General features: G+C 39.7%; 1 protein-coding gene across 1 annotated transcript in view; it reads right to left on the reverse strand.

The window, feature by feature from the left end:
* Positions 1-20,946, reverse strand: part of MARCHF11 (membrane associated ring-CH-type finger 11) — a 102,999-nt gene that overhangs the window by 79,149 nt on the left and 2,904 nt on the right. The gene's annotated exons all lie outside the window — the stretch shown is intronic.

Consider the following 20,946-nt stretch of genomic DNA (forward strand, 5'->3'; position numbering starts at 1 on the left):
TGGGCACTGTGGCGGGTGGAATACTAAGTCAGGGACCAGTCCTGCCCTTGAGCGCCAAGATAAAAATGTGTGCGCAATGACAGAAGCGCAGAAAAGATAAAGTACCATGGCAGTTGCAAGGAGGAGAAGATCACACACGTGCTGCAGTGTTCAAAGATGTCTTGGTCGACAAGTGGCTTTTAGATTAGACTTGGAAAGCCAGAGGGACCTTCTCCATGTAGAAAAGAGAGAAAGGGCATTTCTAGATGGGAAAGGAGTGCTTTCAGCTCGGGAACTAAGACAGGACTTGTGGGTTGTGCTAGAAAAACAAGGATAACTCTTTGGCAGGATCACGGGTTATCGGAAGCACTGAAGGAGGCGTACATTTGGTAGCTTAGATGTCGCTAGCTTGAATAAGACCTGACCACCATGCTGGGAGCATGCACGGCACTCTGTAGGCAACCAGGAGCTCCTGGAAGGGCTCCCAAGAAGCACCCTCAGAGTTGTGTTTTAGGACGCGGAAAGGGGAAAGTCTAAGTGTTTGAGCAAAGACTGCACCCAACATTAAGTGTGATATTCTTTACACTTCAAGACGCTTGTATTCAATATATTGGCTATTAATGGACGGATATATAGTTGAAAGAACTGGTTATGTCAGAGACTGGTAACTGTTGCTCAGTACCCATGCATTCCTTTCTTGTTTAAGAATTCCCAAAATTCAGTTGGTCACAGGCTGGCCAGAACGAACGCCACACATTTCCTAGCTCGTCTTGAAGTTAAATGTGATCATATTTAGTCATATGGCCATCTGTCCCGTAGGCACGGAGCATAGTCTGATGTGCTGTGCACGACTTCTGGGAGATGGCTTCTAGACACTTTAAGACATTTCTAGAGGGATGTGCTTAGCTTTCTTTTTCCTGGCTCCCAGTTGGCACATGGATGCAACGTCTGGAGGTGAAACAGCCGTTCTGGGCAAGAAGATGAACTTGGAAATGGAGGTCGCATATGTCAGGACAATGAGAGGGGAAGAACCTGGACTCTGATGCATGACCTTCACAGCCCAGGAGCATCTTACCTGATACTTCTATGAAAAAAGAAATGCCTGTCTCTTCTGAGTTGCGGATTTTTTAGATAGCCACCACTGGCATCACAGCCACCAATGGGCACCTACAGCAGATCTTATCTGACATGGTTAGGAAGTAATGCAAGGGGCTTTCTGTAGCTCCTTGTCCAAAAAGTCTGTGGGTTTCGCCCTAGGTAAGAACTCCAAGAATTCTGGAAAGGGTGGAGCAAAGCCCTGCTGGACAATCCAATTAAACCCGAGGAACTGCATCCAACAACTGGACAAAACGCATTCTTTTCCAGCACACGGGACACATACTTGGCCAAAAATCAAGTCTCAGCAAACACTGAAAGAATGAATTCTTCCCCACTATGTTTTCTAATCACAAGGCAATTAAGCAAGAAATCAGAAACACAAAGGTAATCCTCATAAAAAGTTGAAAAATTAATTGCATGATGATTTGTTAATGTCTATCTGCCAGTTAGATTGTAAGCTATGTTACAGAAACTGACGGATTGAGCTGGCCAAAAAAAAAAAAAAAAAAAGGAAAAAAATGTAGTGATGTAAATATATTTTTTTTAAATTAATAAGCTTAACGTCAATAAAAACAAAGGATATGAACATATAATTCACAAGCACAGAGAAATACCAACGATCAGTAAACATAGAAAGCGATGTTCCATCTCACTAGTAATCAGGGACATGCAAATCAAAATAACAAAGTATCACTTTCCTGCAACATTAATACTTAATTTATTCATAATTAATAATTGGTAATTTCCTATGTTGGTCAGAATAGGGGAAATGACCGCTGTCCTACAATGCTAATGGAGAATCATATTCATTCAGTGCTGATTGTGGGCAATTTGGAAATATCTATCAAAAATTTAATGGTGGACACTCTATAATCCAACATTTCTACATCTGACACAACCTTACAGTAATACACCCAACGTGAGTGTATAGAGTTCACTGCCGCCATTTTACAACAGCGAAAATTTATAAACTAACTGTCCCTCAACAGGAAAACTGTTAAATAGATTGTTAGATTCATTCTGAAGAATATATACATCAGTTAAAAAAATAATAGAGGGTCAAATACACTGTCAAATGAAAGAAACTGCAGAACAAGTCAGGTAGCAGGAAAGAGAAATACTATAAATACACAGAATTTGTACATATGAAAATAATACATTATTCAGAAAGTCTTAGAAGGTGACAGTCTTATCAGTGAACACTTGGATTGGGGTAATGGTTGGGGGTGGGGCTTGGGAGGTAAACAAAAGGAGAGATTATCCATTTTTATTCCACTGGTTTCTATACTACCTGAATCATTTAAATTTTAACATACATTTTAACTACATTACATTTTCCTGAATTACTTGTGTAGTTCAAAACATTTTAGTAAATTATTAGACTTAACCCAAATCCCATAGTGATTTGTGGTGGCTCATGAACTAGGATCAGGCTCCCTATCAGGAAGTGTTCTTTCCATTTCCCCAAACTGATTCAAATTTAATCCTGTAAATCTTGGCACAACTTAAACTGAAGCACCTCGGAGTAAGACACATTTTTCTAGACTACTCGTTGGTACAGCAGCTTGAGAACGAAACGGGGCAATGCCTCTTAAGCACTTTGCAAACTGCTTGCTGCACAAGTGCTCCATAAATGGTGGCTATTATCAGGAAGGGTCTCTAGAAATAGGGATTGTAGTGCGACAACAAATGCTTGTTTCCCAAACCATGTTTTCTCATCAGCCATGGTCAGCCTGAGAAAGTGTGTACACAGGGAGGTGCCCAAACATAACTCTTAACCTCCTACTCCAGATCGCTGTCAACAACCATACTTAAGATATTTTCAGTCCTGGAAATGACATGTTGGGATCCGCTTAAGTAAACACTTGTCTAATCCACATCACTTTCCATAGCTGTTTGCTTTGCAATCAAGTTAGCTTTAATCCATAAGTATCTGGAAGTGAATAAAGCCATCTCTCTGTTGTGCTGAGCTCTGAATGGATTCGCTGTATATATACAGTTAAAAGATAATAATTGTATAATCTGATGATGGCATCGTCACTTTGCAGGCACTGTTTGGTTCTGATCGGACATCTAGAAGAAATTCCATTATCGGACTCTGATAGCATCTGAGAAGTGAGCTCTCTCACATCTAAAGTGCTAGACAAATCCAGACCCATACTTGACAAGGAGCTTTGTATTACTTTTCATGTCATAACACTGTTACCCATGTATAGTTAGCACCTTATCTGTAGTAGGGGTCTTGCCTTCAAATTACAAACGAAAACCGCCTTCAACAATGGCTAGTATTCTCTCAGTCCTTTATGGGAATAGCAATCTTATGTGAGCTGCTAGGCAGTGGTTTTAATACAGAACATGCAATGCAGATACATTATCAGTGTAAATGTTTCTCTCCTTACTCGCAGTGAAACTTTATGCTATGTGATTGAAAACTGTCCCAGTTTTGTACCAACCCTTTGCCATAAAAATTAATATGCTCAGCATTTGCTCAAGGTTTAGCTGCTGAAAACATGTTATTGACCACGCAAGACAATTTTAATTTACTGTGTTTGTCATTTAGTACCCTATCGCTTGCAGCTGAGAGAAAAAAAAAGGCACTTAATAAATAATAGAAATCATTTTTCTTACTGTCCCAAAATCTGATGAAGAATATTTTTCTAGGTGGCCAAACTAAAATACACACTAGCTACCAAGATATCCGGCTATGAATTAACCATGCTAATGTATGCAATTATTATCGTGCTTAGCTTTTTAAATATTCTCTGAAACTTATTTTGGCCTAGAAATACATTTCAGGTTTTGGTAAGGCAGAGGTACTACATGTACATTTTTATGTAAAAGATATTGTTTTTATTTATGTTTTTTTTCTTCACTTAACCCCCCCCCCCACACACACACACACTGTAACCCTATGTAAAATATATTTAATGACTGTTATGGCCCCCATCATCATCTAACAGAAGCTTCATATTCCTACAGGCCCCGGCCCCACCTACGGCTCTTGGAAACCACAGTTTAAATGGTTTTCTCTGACAGAACATAACATTCTTTGTACCTCTTGCCATATTCTCATGTACTATTTGATAAATGAGTTACTCAATACAGAAGGCAGGGGAAGTGTTACAAACCAAGTTCTTTGAGTATTTATATACTGTTTATTTTCAGTAACAAATAGGTCATATTTTCTCTGCATCGAGACAAGAGTAACTGTGGCCTCCTTGATCTGGAAAGGGTATGCATGTGAGTTCAGACAAATACTATTTGTTCTAATGCACACTATTAGTGTGCTTGAAACGCCCGTACCTCTAAAGCGAAATTATATTTCCCATTTAGAAAGAGAAAAATTCTACTTATCTCTCCTTTTTTCTTGCTCTATTTCTTTGTTATTTCCAGGGTAACAGAGCCTTTCCTGGGGATTCACAACCAGCCAGAGAGAATCATCCTCCACATCCCCTCCCCACCATGACGAACCTCAGGAGATGCCCGGTGCCTAGTTACTGCTTAATTACAGTTCCGCTGGTTGTTAACTAAGAACTCAAGCTGCTTGGAAAAATTTTCTCCCTCAAGCAAGATTGCTTGCCATTAGTAAAACAATCAGTAGTAATTAAAAACCTCATTTTCAAATATAGTTCATAAGTTTTACATCAAGAAAATTGCTTCTTGTCTAATTCTCTTTTAAAATGCTGCCCAGAGAAAAGTAAAAGGCCCTTGAAACAAACAAACAAACAAAAACTAAAGCCAAACAACAGCAGCAACAACAAGCCAAAATGCAATGACTGGGTTTCAAATAACAAAACTGCTCCAAATACGGATGAATCCAAAAAAGAGGTTTTTTGTCTTATTGACAAAAATATCGAAAATACTTGATTGTGGATATAGTGCAAATATTCTGGCAGGGACCACTAGGCGCTATAATTATCTTCCATTTCAAGTTGTTGTGCCCAGATAGTCAATGGGCAATCAAAATGTGAGGCACTCCCTAAAATAACTTTAAATGGATTTCACATTCTGCTTGGGTTCACATACTTCACACTCTTCCACTGTTCAAGAAGTAGCTATTCCAAAATCTCTGAACAGAGTAAAGATTAACTCCCCCAAATTGAAAAGTGTCAAGGAAAAAAAAAAAAAAAGAAAGAAAGAAAGAAAGAAAGAAAGAAAGAAAGAAAGAAAGAAAACAGAAATGTAGAAATGGTTATTTGATCAAGATCGAACAGAGAAAGGAGCCCCTTTTTCGAAACCAAGTTGGGTGAACAACACCAGGTGCCAAAGCCTTTTAAGTAAATGGAAACTGGCCCAAATTTATTTTCAAACAAGATGAAAAGGTAGAGAAACATGTCTAAGGTCAAAGGAATTCTGTGCACTATGAGATCCGTTTCAAGAACACAAGTGGAGTTAACAGGAAACACTAGAGGGCGTAGTTGCATAGTGAAGCTCTTCTGACATCTAATTGGGGAAACGGATACCAATAGTCAGAGGCTTGCTCCTATAAATCCTCAAGACCTGCCACTTCTGACTTGTTTTGAAAAGCACTGAACTTTTAATTGATGACCTAAACTTATCTATTACAAAGGCAATCAAGCAAATACAGAAAACCCAGATAAGGGCTCCGTGGAGAATGCTTACTCTCAGAATGATCTGTCTTCCCTCCTGCATATGTTTATAAATATGAATCTTACTCTCCATGAAATGACCATCACTTTTCTTCTGAATAAAAGATTCTTAATAACCCACTTTGCTTATGGCCTTTGAAAGCCATGGGTTGTGAGTTATGGATGACATTTCCCATCAAATTTAGGGAACTGATTATTCCATTTTGGTTGACTAAGTACCATAAACTCAAACAGAGTGTCTCCATATTATTAAAAGTTTTCTGAAGAGAAGGAAGGAGTGTTTACCCTTCAAAACTCCTTTATATTCATATTCTCTGTCAATGGCAGAGATTCAAATAGATGGGCTGCCCAGCATCCAGTTCACTGATTAATGGAAGCCATTTATTCCAAATGGATTTTGGAAGCCCAGATGTCAGTTTCTGTAGCTCCAAAAGCAACATAAAAAGTCATTTACCCTCTTTTGGTCAATGCATGATTTTCATAGTGGCCAAGTCATGTTCAGTATCTCTTAATTATATTATCTTGAAAATTACAGCCTCAAACATCCATTCTCCAAATAGCCAAGTTTCCTAGATGACAATCAGTTAGATGATGGAGCTTCTCTTCAAAACAATCCACCTCAGAAATTGTATGTTTTTCAACATCAGGATAAAATAAGACCAATATTAGTTTTTTACTTGTTTTATTATCACTATATTTATAAAAATCATTATTAAAAATAATTATAATCCATGGGGCACCTGGGTGACTCAGTCGGTTAAGCGTCCAACTTTGGCTCAGGTCATGATCTCACGGTTTGTGAGTTCGAGCTCCACATCCGGCTCTCTGCTGTCAGTGCGGAGCCTGCTTCAGATCCTCTGTCCCCCTCTCTCTCTTCCCCTTCCCCATTCGTGCTCTCTTTCTCAAAAATGAGTAAACATTAAAAATAATAATTATGATGATGATCCAAGGGAACCTGGCTGGCTCAGTTGGTGGAGTGTGCTACTCTTGATCTCAGGGTCATGAGTTTGAGCCCCATGTTGGGCATAGAGATTACTTTAAAAATTATAAGAATCCAAAGTAGGCTGAATTTCTCATATATCATGGCATTTATTTAAAATCCTACCCCTTGAAAATTCTGTAGATCAAACAGTGAATGACTCAGGAAGAGCAAATTGATCATTTGTGATTCTAAAATACCTCTTTACTACTCTTCTTCTCTTTACATCCATCTGATTGCACTCTTTGTCCTTGCTCCTAAAACCAATGTATTGAATCTTCACCATAATATCCTGGATAGTACAGCGGATTGAGGGAATTGGCCACTATAAAGGCTTTTAACATATTGATGCAAATTATAAAACTATAAGCTATAAGTATTGACCTTTCCGGTTCCTAGAAAACTGAAACCCAGAATGAAATGTGTTTCAGTAGGAAAAGTAATCATTCACTAGCATACCCTATTTCTAGAAAGCCATAAATTTGAAAATTCTGTCAATCAAAGTCAAAGATCGGGGATTGGTAGCCTTCTCTGACCAATGTACGTAAAAATTTAATCACCTCTTCCCAAGATTTTATAGGTCTCCTTCTTTGCCCGATATTTTTTTCCTTAGCACTTGCTCCTAATTAGTTTGCTGATTATTTGATTTGCAATTTATACCTGTATAGCAACTGTCTCCCTCTCCGGGTTGTATGCCCTCTGAAGGCAGAGATTTTATTTCTTTCGTTTACTTTTTTGTTCGTCCCCTGCCCCTAGAACAGTGCCCATCAATTAGTAATTAAGTATTTGTTGGATTATTTAAAGAACGAATAAACAACAAACACAAAATCTGGCAGAATTGTATTTGTTACAACACTTGTTCTAATAAGGTTAGAAGTCAGGAATTAATGAAGCACAATCAAATGCCAACAACTGTGAGAATGCTACTTGATTTAACTTTCCCCAACAATACGATGGAATTAATATACATAATGTCACTGCTGGTCACGCAGCTTTTGTTAGAGGTTGAGCTAAAATTTGGACCCTGGTCTGCACATTGCTCAAGTCCATGCTTTTTCTATTGTATTATACTGACCCTCATATAATCTCAACCCCTCTAGAAGATGTGTAACAAATATTTTAAAGGATGGGTTTAAGTTACAAAGGCTAATTGTGTCAACATACTCATCCCCAGGACGCTCTGGAGACCTGGAAGAAGCAGTTGGATAGGTATGAATGGCAGTAAGTATCTCCTTGATACTTGAAAAGCATAGAGTCCCAAAACTCCTCAATTACTCACACCAAGTCTCAGGAGATCAGGGAAAAAGAAGATGATGAAAAGTCACATAGTTCCTTCATGAATGATGGGAGAGGACAACTGCACCAACACACAGATTAAGAGACTATTTGATTAGGGGTCTGAAACACTTAATCTCATGCGGTACATAATCACCATGATTGCAGAATCATAGAATCTCCTAAGCTGATAACTTCACAAAGAAAGCTAGCTCACCAACTCTTACTGATTTTTCATGAGGCTCTGTTTCAGGAATAACCATATGCAGGTTCAAGCTCCCTTAGCCAACAATCCTACCCTATGCTGTCTGCAAGGATACACTTCGGATTCAAAGACCAAATAGGTTGAAAGTAAAAGGATGAAAATGATATATATATATATATCCAAACAGTAATCAAAAGAGAGCTGGAGTGGCTATGCCAGTGATTGTTACCACAATATCAAACAAAAACAGACTTTAAGATGAAAACTACTACTACAGATGAAGGACATTTTGTCATGATAAAATGGTCAATCTCTCAAGAAGGTATAACACTCATAAACATATTTGCTTCTAATAACAGAGCCCCAAAATACAAAAAGCAAAAACTGACAGAATTGAAGAGGGAAACAGACAGTTCAATAATAGTTGGAGATTTCAATACCCCACTTTGAACTAGAGAGAATATCAACAGAAAATAGAAGCCTTGAACAACACAATCAACGACACCAAGCAGACATTTATAGAACCCACCACTCCACAGCAGCAGAATACACATGCTTCTCAGAAATGCATGCAACAGTCTCTGGGACAAACCATATGTTAGGCCAAAATCCCTTACCCAAAATACCTTAGGCCATATATGTTTCAAATTTTAAATTGTCCAGATTTTTAAAATAGGATACGGCGCATTTTCAACAGAAATGGAACATTCCACATCCTCAGCAGGGTCTATCTAGGTCAACATCCTATTTTCTAATCACAGTATCTCCACAGCAAAACATATGGATATTGACCTTAACTGATCAATAACAACTATCAATAGCTTCAGGTCAATTCAGATGTTCTATCATCAAATGAATTACAAAAATGAAAATAAAATTTAAACACCTGCTGCTTCTACTTTCAAGCATTTTTCAAGTGGATCCACTTTTTTTCTTGTTTGTTGCCATCATGACCTACTGTTCTGTCCTTCCACCCATTCACCAAGGGAGCCTTCTAACAGCATTCTTGCCTCAGCCCAGCCTCTCTCCAACCCAGTCTCCACAAAGCAACAAAAGACATCACTCCACTGACTGAGACTTTCCAGAGCCTTCTGCCTGCCCTTAGAATGAAATGCAAATTCCTCATGAATGAGGAAATGCATGAATGAAATGCAAATGGCCTGAGTGGTGAAGTGCACCCCTGCTTCCCTGAAGACATCATTTGCTCCTCCTCAGTCATGGTCCTCTTTTTCCTCCCTCGAACATACCAGCTCTTTCCTACTCACAGTCTATGGTTTAGCTGCTCTCCCTTTCAACATGCTCTTTAGAGTTTTTCAAAGGTGGGATTATCATCAACCTTTATGTCTAAGCTCAGATGTCATTTCCTCAGGAAGACTTTCCCTACCCCTTCTATCTAGATGGACTTAGGCTTCCCCATATTTTTTTTTTTAATAAACTGAATTTTGGAGCAGTTTTCGATTTACAGAACAGTTGCAAAGATAGTGTAAAGCGTTCCTTTGTAGCCTGCACACAGGTTCCCTCACTGTTAACATCTTACATCACCCTGACACATTGGTCACAATTAATATGCTAACAGTGGTGCATCACTTATTAACTAAGCTCCACACTTCACTAGGATTTCACTAATTCTTCCCCGATGTCCACCTTTTTCTGTTCCAGCATCCCATCCAGGACACCACCGCATTACATTCAGTCCTTACATCTCTTTAGCTCCCTCTGGTCTGTGACAGTTTCTCGGGCTTTCCTTGTTTTTCCTTCGCAATGTGGAAGGGGCACTTGTAGACTATCCCCCGGTTTGGTTTGCGCTGATGGTTTTGTCATTATTAGACGAGGTTAGAGGTTTTTAAGAGGAAAACCGTAGAGGTCAAGTAGTCTCATCACAACATAACAAGGGCATATGTTACGAATATGACTTATCATGCATAAGTTTAACATAAACCTAGATAAGGCAGAATTTGCCAGGCTTCTCCACTGGAAGGCTACTCCATTGGCTCCTCCCACCCTATAACCAATCTACTCTTGGGAAACAAGTCACTAAATACAGCCCACACTCGAGGGGGGCACAGAGATGCGCCTCACCTCCCGGAGGGGACAGTAAGCAAATAAATTATTCGGCATTCTTCAGTTAGGGAGATTTGGCTCTTTCCCCCCATTCACTTATTTATCACTTATTTATATCAGTAGGCATTCATGGCTGTTCATATTGTAGTCTGAGTTATAATCTTATACTACGTCATTTATTTCATTCCTCAAATTGTTCCAGATTTTGCCACTGGGGGCTCTTTCACGTTGGCCCTTGTGTCCCTTTGCTGTGCCTCCACCCTTTGGTTTCTGGGCACTTCTTGACTTTCCAGCACAAGCCACTCCAGACCCACCTTGCGTAAGAATAAGCATTTTGTATGTGACTCGTTCCTTTTATTGGAAAATGGTACTGGAAGCTAAGATCTGGCGCTAGGTGAGTTTGTTATTACTGGAGTGTCACTACTGTTAGGCCTTCTCAACAGACAGAGCTGGGCAATGGATAGGCGTATACTAACCCATGCATAAGCACGTAGCTATAAATAGTTGTATCTATCTTAAGCAAAACATGAATTTGTACTGATGTCCCCAACTCTAATCCAGCACCACATGGCTGAGTCTAGTTTGCCCTGTTTTAGTCACTCGCTTTATTTCCATTAGAAGTATTCACAGAATCTATAATTACCTAGTTCTTAAAATTTATTTGCTTATTTGTTTATGGTCTGTCCCTCACCATCAAGGATTTAAAATAAGAAGCAGAGGTTTGCCTGTTTTACCTAGCTCCTGGGCCTAAAACAGTGCCTGCTATATGATAGAAGTTAATATGTTGAATGCATGAGAAAATAATCGACAAAAAAGTATTAATTATATAATTCTTAGTAAGAAATAACAAAGATGAAATATTTTGAGGCTACCCCTTGACACAAGTGAAGTCATCTTCTAGAACAAAAATACACATATTAATCCATTGCTATGCCCTGTTATATCAATAATCTCCACACATTCATCATCACTTAGCATTGAAATTTTCCCTACAAGCAACTCAAGAAATGGTTAGTTTTCTCCTCCTAAAGTTTACTATAGTAGAGCTTAATCATGTCCAAAATGAAAGTAGCATATTTCTGTCTCAAATGTCCTTATCTGTAACAGATACTACCTTCAGTCTCAGTAGGGTGTAGGTCAGAGAGAAGAGGTGGGCAGGAGGTAGGGAGATTAGTCACCCATTGTTATGTGTTTCACCAAATTAGTCAAACAAGTTTCAGTATCCAAGCATCTTTCCCACCATATTCTAAGAACCACGTGTCATCCAAATGTACCCAACAAATCTTGACACAATTAGGTGTAATCTTGTTGGCTTAGCATTTTTTTTCATTTCTTTATACTACTTAAATTGCTGAGAAGTCTTATCTAGATTTGAAAATGACTTTAATAGAAGCCTTAGCAGCAGGACTGAGAGGCCCTCATGAAGGGTACAAGAAAGCAGTTTCAGAAGGATGAAAAGGTGGTTTTACATTCAAGATTTCCTTTCAACTTCCATGAGCGCCTGTGTGATTCAGTCGGTTGAGTGTCTGACTCTTGATTTTGGCTCAGGTCATGATCCCAGGGCCATGGGATTGAGTCCCATGTTGGGCTCCGTGCTGAGCGTGGAGCCTGATTAAGATTTTCTCTCTCTCCCTCAGCCCTCCCCTGCTGTCATGTGCTCTTTCTCTAAATAAAATAAAATAAATTAAATTAAATTAAATAAAATTAAATTAAATTAAATTAAATTAAAAAAAAAGGATTTTCTTTCAACTTCCAGATTTGAGCTTGGGAATGCTTGATCCTAGGGGATACAATGTGGGTAAGAATAGATAACCCTTCCTCTCCAAAGGACTGGAGCTTCCGCTAAAAAAGTAAGGGGATAATGTTGTCAAGAAAATAAGAAAAAGATGGAATGAGCATGAAACAAATATTTACTGAATGTTCCATGTATTCCTAGTAAATCCTGTGTTCTTTTTCTATTCTACTATAAATATTTTATGTTCTTTATTTTTTCTTTAAATTAATAAGAGATTCCTTACATACATATTTGTGTAAAAAAAATTGCAAATGTAACATAGAAAAGAAGTTAATACTGGGGAGTGAGGGGGGGGGAGAGAAAAGAAAAAGTACTCCCCTGTGGCTTCTAGAATATTCTTTCAACAAGAATATAAGTAAAATTCCCTGATACTTGTGAGAGAGGAGAGGTTATCATTCTTAAAAATCTTTTTTGGAGGTGCCTGGGTGGTTCAGTCTGTTGAGCGTCTGACTTTGGCTCAGATCATGATCTCACAACTCCTGAATTCGAGCCTTGAGTCGGGCTCTGTGCTGATGGCTCAGAGCTTGGAGCCTGCTTCGGATTCTGTGTCTCCCCTCTCTCTCTGCCCCTCCCCCACTTGCACTCTGTCTCTCTCTCTCTCTCTCTCTCCAAATAAATAAATATTAAAAAAATAATAAAAACAAAATCTTTTTTTTAACAGGCTGAACCAACCAAGGAGAGCCTGTATAAATTTCTTGAAGAAATAGTTCCTTGTTTATTTGAACTATATCATAACTCAGAGTCAGGACACAAATGAGTATCATGGCACAAGATCAAGTCCATATATAACAAAGGAGCGCCCAGAGGGTTCCTGTAATAAGAGCTAGATGCCTATGGGAGGGCCTCCTGTGCCCAAGTTAAGCTTTGGCCACTTGCACATAATTAGCATACCAAAATGAGAAAGGAAACCAAAGGGCACATGAAGGCAATGAAACTCTATTATTATGATAAGAACACACTGCCCAAGTTTTAGCCAAGAGAGCTGATATAAGAGATAAACACTGGAGAGAAAGCAGGTTTTCAGACGCTAGTCCCCGGAGCATACCACGCCTAAGAGGAAGGACAGAAATCCTCAGTAAATTCTCTTCTGGGCTCTGCCTGTATAGAAATGCTTCCGGTTTGGGCCACGTCTTCCTACGTGAGCTGCTTCGTGCTGAGGCGCCATCCACCTCTACTTACACGGGACCTCATCAGGCTAAGTCATGTAGAACAGCTGTTGAATTGTAAGTTACGCTCTGGCAGGGACCATGTGGTCAAATATCCAAGGATACAGAAAGCACAAGCCATGGCGCAGTCTTTCCTGGAGAGACCCCAGGGACTACCATCCATTTACTTGTAATTATAGGCGATCATCTCCTGCCGGTCCACTCCCTGCTGCTACGAACGGTCAGAAGCACACTCACCCTTCCTCGGTCGCACCATTCTACTCTTACAGGGTCCGAAAATAGAAGGGAACCTAGTTTGTCACATCGCAGTAAAGCCACGTGCCAAGCAGGAAATGAGCAAGGAGAAAAGAGTCTGTTCTCTTCCCCCGTGTCTCTCTGTGTTGGAGTATTGTTATCACCAGTAGAAAAGCACTTTTGGAGTTACATCACAACTGTACAAACCGTTTGTCAAAAAAAAAAAAAAAAAAATTCACCTTGTTTTTAGCCAGGTGACAGATTCCACGCCAAAAGAGTTGTACCACGTAGAACGTTCTTAGCAGCTCATCTATACCCATGATCATACAGCAAAATTTCTGGCAGATTATTCAGATTCTCTGAACAAATGCTAGATGAAATCCTTCAACCAGTGACAACCTCAAGAAAGCAAGTGTGTCACACATGGGTAATTTCACATTTACAGAGTCTTTTTTCATGACATTTTGTTTTGTGAAAAGAGCAGACATGTCTCTCTGGAACCTTTTGTGGGTTTTTTTTTTTTTCCTTTCAATTTTAGGCTTTTAAAAATAGATCTCTGTATTACTCTTAAGGCTTTTTCCTGTGGTCTGAAGAACTGAACATACTTGCCCGAACAGCTTCAGAAGAGAATTATTAGAAAAGCAACTTAAGAACAAGCTGAAAACTCACAGCCAATAGATGGCTGACGTGCCAGCATCGAACGCACGTTCGATCATTTTCCTTGAGATGTATTCTCACTGCACAAATATGAACATGGCCCCCTGGTTCTGTTCATCCTACTAAGACACTCGTTCGTTCATTCATTCATTCACTCATTCGTACTACAAATAGCCACTGAATGACCACAAAGCGACCAAGAAAGAGAAGCTTTCCCAAACTCTGTTGAGCTGTGTTACAGAATTTGTTCCCAAACCCCTCCCACTCACTGATAAGCTTGTCCTCCCAGAAGGCAGGCTTGGAAACCCCAACCAAACTCAACAACATTTTGAAACATTCAAAAGTGGGTGTTCTAAGCATACCTGTTGGGCTGCAGATAGCCTGGGAGGACCTGCTTTAGGGATGGATCTGCGAACACTCTCCAAAACGCATTCTACAACTCAAAGGGACAAGAAGGTGGCCTACTCCAGGGACACTGAGGGCTTCTTCTGGGATGTCTCCGCCTTCTGCTTCTAACTTAACTGAAGCAGCTCCTGAAAATGGAGGCTTTGAGTTCAATACAACCAAGAAACTGTTCGGAAGAAACAATGGTTTTAATATTTAGTGTAAAGTTGATAGCATTTTGTTATGGAGATACAGTCCCACCATTTTCTGAACGATGTAAGTGTATGATGATTTCACTCAAAATTACAAAGAAACATATAAAAATCTGGGGACACTTCACCCATCTCATTTTCTAAGAGGTCAGAAAATACCGAAGTCCATGTTGATACTTAATTTGTTTAAACTGGGGGTTGGCAAACTACTGTCAAACCCATGTGGGCTCAATCCAGCTGGTAATCCACCTCTTTTTGTGGTGCCCACAAGCGTTTATGTTTGAAATCACTGGGGTGTGGGGTGGGGTGGGGGGGACAAAAGAAGGATCTTATTTCCTGACATGTTAAGAGTATATGAAATTCAACTTCCAAGGTCTACAAGTGAAGATTCACTGGGACACAGACACGCCCATTCCTTTACGCGATGGTTATGACTGCTTTCGTGCTAGGACAGTAACCATAATATTTTAGGCCCTCAGAGCCTAAAGTTTACTGTCTGGACCTTTACGGAACAGATTTGCTGACCTCTGGTTTACATACCAAGATTAATGTTATCAAGTGAAGACATTCTGGAGCCATTGCAAGGTTCCTCTACCCAACCACTACCCAATTTTCTTGCCACCGTAAGTTGCTTTAACCAAAAAGTCTGCCCAGTTCCACCCCAGGTTGGCAGAGGCGGTGGAGGGGGGGGGGGGGGTTCCTCTTCCAAGGGCAACTGGGGAGGGGCCAAGAAAGTGAAGAAGAGAGGGGTATCAAAATAGAAATACACTTAACCAGAGCTAGGAAGCGTAGAAAAGCAAATGGGTATAGAAGACAGTTCTGGAAAGTACCACCATCCGGGCAACATCATCCCAGTCCTCTTTTGGTAAAGGGTAAAGGTCAACACCAGCACAAGATCCCTCAATGGACTCCATCTGTTTTGACTGCCATCTCAGAACCATCTGGCCTTGAGACAAATTGTAACATCACTGTACCCGTGGCCTACACAATAAATAAGATGGCTTATAAGTAGTACACAAAGTATAATTTACATATTTTATTCAGCAGAGAATCATTAATCTGTTCCAGTGAGTAAAATGAAGATTCATGTGTTTTGAGAATTAGTAAGCAAATGGAACAAAAATAATTTCAAAGGCGAGCAAATTGCCTCATGATGTGTTCTTTGTTTATTTTGACATTTTTAATTACCTATAAAATATGCCAACATATGCATTTAAATATTACATTTTAATGTTGTTTCTCAGTTGTTCAGGCATGGTAACGAAAAGCTTCTCCTCAGCTTGCCATTTGCTATTAAGCCCGCAGCGAATGTTAGTAAGAGAGCAGGGGTTAGAGAAAACCAGAGAAAGGGCGGTTCACCATGTCAGCCAGGTGGTATGTATGCAGACATTTTTAACCCATAAAAGGAAAATGCCTTGAAGTATTTTGAAGTATTGCAAATGACAGCATGCAAAAGCGATACAGTTCATGCTCTGATGTCTTCTTACTACATGTTCAAAATCACACTTGATTTTCTATAATAACTTGTCAACTTCTCCTGCTGTGTGTCAGCTACATCACGAGAATGACTGCATCACTTCTGAAGGTAGACCACCCCTCCCGTGACACAGCCCCACTCGGGAAAATAACGACCACAGAGTCCTCGAGAAATTAAGGTTCTATAAACGCTGTACAAATAAGGTCTGGAACATTAGCCAAGAGGGACCCACCTGGTGCCAACTTCCTCTCTAATTCAAAACTGTCATGATGAGCCCCGGGGTTTTGAGAATATGGGTAGAAATGAAAACCGCTCTCAAGTCGTTCTCCCTCCTAGGAGACTTTGAGTCATTTTTACTGCTATGAGAAGACCTGTTGCTGACAGCACATTGAGTGTTGAAAGGCAAAGCAGTAAGGGAAATGCTGATAAAAAATGTTACAGGCTAGTAAAAATGTCCAGGGGCCTAATATTCACAAAGGTATATGGCCCCCATGCAACTTTCAACACTGTCCGAGGCAAGTTCCTTCCTAGCCCTTTCCTTTGGTACTTGAAGTAAGGGGGGAGAAGGAAAGCTGATGGGCACCACCATTCACTCTGACTGAGGCTCAGCCCAACTGCCTGTGCCTCTTTGTGATTGCCCCCCAGGGATCTCTGGGGCTTCTCCAACCTCCTCTTGCTCACAGGCACACCCCACTCAGTAGTGGCATTTCCAAAGTGTAAACAAATGACTCCTGAGAAAATGAATCGCACTAGTCTGTGCCTGGCCACCTGTGGAAGCATCTCATAACTCCCGATTATGAGTAGACTCCAATAAGGACCCATGGGGAGGGATATTATCTCTGGAGCACATACGCCCTTGTGTGCTGAGATTGTTATATAGCATAACACCTGATTCTTAAAATGCTGTTTATTCATTATGTACAAAAATAAATGTGTTCAGACACTGAGATGTGCTCTCGAAGAAAAAGTGGGGTGTAAACATCCAGGGATAAAGAGTGATATGGAAAGAGAAGTCATTAACTTCACTTTGGTGACAAGAGATTGAAGGAAACAACAGGGACCTGTGAGTGACTGAAGGTCCCCATCTGTTAGCTGAATGAACAAGTAATAATAATCAAAGCTAACATTAAAATGGTACCTATTATGCACTGGGCACTATTCTTAGCACTTTGCATATATTTATGTATTTAGTCTTCAAAATAATGGATAAAATAGATGCCATTATGATCTATTAAAGATGACTTAACTGAGGGCACCTAGCTGGCTCAGTCGTAAAGCCTATGACTCTTGATCTCAGGGTTGTGCGTTCTAGCCCACATTGGGTATAGAGATGACTTTTAAAAAAATGAGTTAACTGAGGCACAAAGAGTTAAGTAATTTGTCCAAGGTACCTTCCATTTCTAGTGTATTTTCCTATGTTTAAGGAGTGAGGTCTTTTATAACAAGTCTTAAGATTCTCCTACCATATGTTACCAAATAAATGTTCTCTCTTCAACCGTCTATATTCCTTGCAAAAAGCACTGAAAGAATTCAGAACCTTGAATATAGCTTAATTAGTTAATGTCACCAGCATCTCAAGATAAAATTGATCTTCTATGTCCTTAGATTCCACTAATTTTATACCATAGTATGAGATTCAAAACAATTAGCTTTTACTCTTAAAATATTATTAATGCGTCATCTTGAATATGCTAATCAATAAAATAGATTCTGCAAGTAGGTAGGACGGTAAATGCATGTTAATTACTTGGAATGTCTTAATTAACTCCACTGCTAATGATACAGCAATTAAGGCTTAAATATGTTTAGGGGATACATCCGTTTTCTACTGGGTCATGTTGCTGAGAATCGCTAAAACCCAACGGAATGGAGAGTTTTAGACCCAAATTCTCAAAGAATTCTAATCTCAATGAGAAAAACAAGTAAAACTAAAGTTCTAGACTCACTGCCACATGTTTCCCTCGCACGTACACCTGCTTCTGGTTAGCTATTCTTTTCCCTTCTCGGTCCCCATATTCCTCTGAGCACCAGGAGGTACCTCATGGTAATAATCACTTCTGGAAGTGCTTGGGGGTCTGCATCGAGCACCACTGATGAGTCAACCTCCTATACATTTTTTTCAAGCTTGTTTTTTATTTCTGAGCCCTGGGAGGGGAGTTATGATGGTGCCTGTGGACCTATCTGGGCCTAGTTAGTACTTAATACAGAGACCAGGATAGTTAGAGCCATTTTAGAAACTATCTTTTATTGTGGATTAAAGATAGCCACCCTCTTTAAAAGGACAGACTCCAAAGGCGGAGTCTATTTTCCCTCCTCTGAATGTGGGCCGGTCCTGTGACTTGCTTTAATCAAGAGAATACAACATGCATGCAACTGTACTTAAGCGATCTGTAACTTCTGCTTTCATGCGCTTGGAACTCAACAACCTCTTGTGAAAAATCCAAGTCACGTGGGAAGAGAACCGGGGTGCCAGGTGACAGCCCCTGATGAGCGTCCAGCCAACAGCCAGCACCAAGAACAAGTCACATAAGTGAGCCACCTTGGATGTTCCACTCTAGTCAAACCTCTGGATGACTCCAGCTCCAGACTGACACCACATATGGAGAAGAACCTACGAGCTGACTTCGATCAACCCAGACTCTGAAGAGATAATGTGATTGTTGTTTAAACCGGTAAGTATTTGGGGTGCTTTGTTATGCAACAACAAGTAGTCAAAGCCTTTCTACACCCTGTTAGAGACCCAGGCTAAAAACCAGTTCCTGATGGACTCAGAATAACACAGGATAAGCCACGATAGGCCCAGAAATGGCCATGATGGAATTGAGAACACTTTCCAATATGCGACGTGGTGACTAAGAGCCAGCCAATAAGTCACGTGGTGAGTTAGAGCCAGCCTGACTAAATCTGAATCCTGGCCTTTGATTAGATATGTACCTAGTAGAAGTTATATAACTTTTCCGTGTCTCAGTTTCCATTTGTGTAAAACAGAGATAATACTTTTCCCTACCTCGTAGGAAGATTAAATATCAGTATCAGCATAGGTAAAGCACTTAAACAGTGCCTGGCACAGAGTAAGTGTTCAGCAAATGTTCTCTATTAATATTATTATTTATCCTCTCTTCTGTTCTACATCCAAGGAACCACCCACTCACAGCTACAGAGGGCTCTATACTTAAGACATACGTAACCTTCCATACTTAGACGGATGTGGAAAGAAGAGGAGTGCCACAGCATACTGCCTGTTTGATCCTACACCATGAAGAAATGGATTTCTGCCAGGTCATAAAAGCATGAATGTGATAAACGCTAAATCTGATCGGCCTCACACCAGCAAGGGAGAAAACCCAAAAATCAGAGTAAATGCTCAGTTTGTAGGTCATCCGTAACAGAAATGTCAGACGATTAATAAAACTTTATCTGAGAATAACCTGCTCCTAGGTAGAAGAATCCACACTTTAGGAACTTTATAACTGATTTCCACTCATTAAGAGCACTGAGCTTTATATGCATATGACATAGTCCTGGAGGGCTATTTCTCAGGCATGTTCTGTGCTATCATTATCAGACTTATATCAACTTTGTTTCTAAATATTATTTGGTCGTTAACTCTACCAAACAGGTCAGGTTGCAGAGCAGGGCAGTATCCGCATGTGTCGTAATAAAATTAGTTCTAGTGTATTAGTAACACTGGGTTCATTTTGGTTTGGGGTTTTCGTTGGTTTGGTTGTTGTTGTTTTGATTTCATATCATATACACATTTTGAGGAACTGCTTTTGTTAAAATGACACTGAATGATTCCTTTTATGAATGAAACAAAACATAGTAGCAATCACTTCATTTTGCTATAGAATTAGTAAGCAGTATTTTTTTGTCCTAGCCCTTTGTCTCTTCTGCATTTTAAAATTACATCAAGGACCTATTTCTATTTACTTCAAAATTAATCATCCCACGTGAATTAAGATATAGTAGCCATAAGTTCTTTAAATACTTAGCATTCTGTTTGAACTCTTGAACATCTGGTCATGGTACTTCTCATGGGACTTTTCCACTGGAGGTCCAAAGCTGCCCCTTTCCCATCTCCCCCATGTTTCTAGTCATAGAATTATTGTAGATCCAATTATACGACTCTTATCCTTGTATCTGGACACGGTTCCATGTGTTTTTCAAGACAGCTACGATATATCCATAAATTGATACCCAAGTAGTTCAATCAATTAGAGGTCCTGGGAAAATGTGTTAGGTTTGTGCCTATCTTCAGCACGATAACATCACTCCTCCACATTAGTTATTCTTCTTTCCAAATTATTTATAAGCCTTAGGTCAACTTGAAAAAATTCATATTTTCATTTCATGCCTGCTAATCATGCTTCAAATGGTGACTATCAGAGATGCAAATTAATTGCAAACCATATGAAGGATGCACAAATTAAACTCTATGAAATTTAAATTATGAAAGCAGTAGTGTATCAGCTTCCAGGTCCCCCTGCGATCACTAACAGTCTCACTTATTGTATATTATTCAACGCAAGCTGCATTTGTTGATGTAAGCAGAAAAAGAGAGATTTTATGACTTTTCTTCCCCTCCTAACTTTTCCTTTTTCCTCTTCCTTCCATTTGTCTTCCGTTGTCCCTGTTTTGAATCTCCACTTTTATGTCTGCCTAACTTCAGCTCCAGGTTACTACCAGATCTCATCAGTCACACACTATTCTGCATTAATTTAATACATCATTTTTAATATTTTCAATTTTACATCCCACCGATCGATTCAAAGAACCTGAATCAGCCCCACCATAAAAAAATGAAAGCCTATTTT

Source organism: Panthera pardus, unplaced genomic scaffold (genome assembly GCF_024362965.1).
Source record: "Panthera pardus isolate Hobbes unplaced genomic scaffold, ASM2436296v1 HiC_scaffold_2, whole genome shotgun sequence".
Lineage (NCBI taxonomy): Eukaryota > Metazoa > Chordata > Mammalia > Carnivora > Felidae > Panthera > Panthera pardus.